Source organism: Schistocerca gregaria, chromosome 7 (genome assembly GCF_023897955.1).
Source record: "Schistocerca gregaria isolate iqSchGreg1 chromosome 7, iqSchGreg1.2, whole genome shotgun sequence".
In the NCBI taxonomy this organism is placed as follows: domain Eukaryota; kingdom Metazoa; phylum Arthropoda; class Insecta; order Orthoptera; family Acrididae; genus Schistocerca; species Schistocerca gregaria.
The window spans coordinates 94,973,081-94,974,911 of NC_064926.1; the positions used below are offsets into that span (position 1 = coordinate 94,973,081).

Genomic DNA, 1,831 nt, shown 5'->3' on the forward strand with positions numbered 1-1,831 from the left:
TTAGCATATAGTTCCTTAGAATCATCAATCAGCAAATATCTTTCTCTGGTTGTATGTAAGCATATTGGTCTTCACCTGAGGTCATTTTAATTGGTGATGGCAACATTTTATATAAGTTAAACTCATTAATTACATAACCTAATACATCCTCAGTTACAAATACATCATGTTCCATAATTCTTAATAATACGTATCCATACTCATCCATGAGTGGTACTGGAAACTTTACTTATCTCAACTCATTTTGTATTAATCTTAAATATAATTTGCACTGGATTTACAATGTGAGGCGCTAACATTCCCTTCTGTGCATGAACTATTGCACTTACAAGTCTATCATATTCCATACTTAATTCATTAAACAAAATTTGTAATTGTAAGAGCTGTTCGCTGATCGCCATGAATGCAGCAATTCTCTTCAGACCATAATATGTAGTCTTCAGACAGTACGTAATAAATTGTCCTAGTTTATCCATTCCATTTTTTAAGCAATTGCTCGTTTGTAGCGACTGAATCCACAGTCCTATTTAAACCTGACAATGTGGTCCTGACTACTGCCACTTGTTATTTTGAGAGTCTCAGTAATTCTTCTGATCTAGATTCCATCTGATCGATGTGCTTTTTGTAATAAACAGCATCTGCCTCGTCCAAGGTTCCAAATAAGATTTTACTGATTTCTCCTACACAATTAAAAACTCCTCTTTTCTGTCGCTTTACTGGTCTTGTTAATTGATGTATTAAGGACTGTGTCTCTTGTAATCGATCTGTGCGAAACCCCGTGAATTAGTCTGTTTCATTCTACCTGACAAATATTGAGTTGCTCTAATCTCTCTTTACATTGTTGTTTCGCTCTTAGTCCTACTCGTCTTACCGAGTGAAACCTTTCATCTAGGGTTCTAAGATTCACTTAAGTTACACGTTTCCAGGTTGTTCTGGTTATCTCGATGTCGCCTTTATGATGGTAATATATCCCTGGTGCTGTCTGTATTGTGTGAACGTCCACAATCTTGTCTTTGTCTCCGCACACTTGCCAATTATTGGTCCACCATCCGCTGAGGAAACACAGCATCCACATCATGGCATTTGAGAGCACCATGATGGGTCTGTAAGTGAAATCCTGATCTCAGTAATACGGTTTCAATTTATTGGCATGAACTTTCAATTCCTGCCTCCTGTTTATCTTTAATGTTACATTAGGCAATTCTATATTTATTACCTCGCATGGGCCTCTAAACTGAGAGTTTAATTTCTTTGATCTCCCACGTCTTACTGATTCGCCCTTTACAAATACTTTATCCCCTGAAACTTCCTGGCAGATTAAAACTGTGTGCCGGACCGAGACTCGAACTCGGGACCTTTGCTTTTCGCAGGCAAGTGCTCTACCAACTGAGCTACCGAAGCACGACTCACGCCCGGTACTCACAGCTTTACTTCTGCCAGTACCTCGTCTCCAATTTCCAAACTTCACAGAAGCTCTCCTGCAAACCTTGCAGAACTAGCACTCCTGAAAGAAAGGATATTGCGGAGACATGGTTCGCAGGAGAGCTTCTGGGAAGTTTGGAAGGTAGGAGACGAGGTACTGGCAGAAGTAAAACTGTGAGTACCGGGCCTGAGTCGTGCTTCGGTAGCTCAGTTGGTACAGTCTGCCGCCGGCAGTGCTGCGAGGCGGTCACGCGCCAGAGCGCTGCGGGCGAGGCGCGCACGGTGTGTTTGTGTTTACTTCGGCCGCTGTAAGTGCCGCTTTCCCTTCTAGACCACCATGGCGCACAACTATCGGAAGAAGACATTACGTTTTAACTTTTGTTCCGACTTCGCCCGACCCAAGGCCCTG

General features: G+C 42.0%; 1 non-coding gene across 1 annotated transcript; it reads right to left on the bottom strand.

Annotated features, from left to right (window-relative positions):
- Positions 1 to 1,326: 1,326 nt before the first annotated feature.
- Trnar-gcg (transfer RNA arginine (anticodon GCG)) lies at positions 1,327 to 1,403 on the bottom strand. Its single transcript has one exon. It is a non-coding gene; the product is annotated as a tRNA-Arg (tRNA).
- Positions 1,404 to 1,831: the final 428 nt, after the last annotated feature.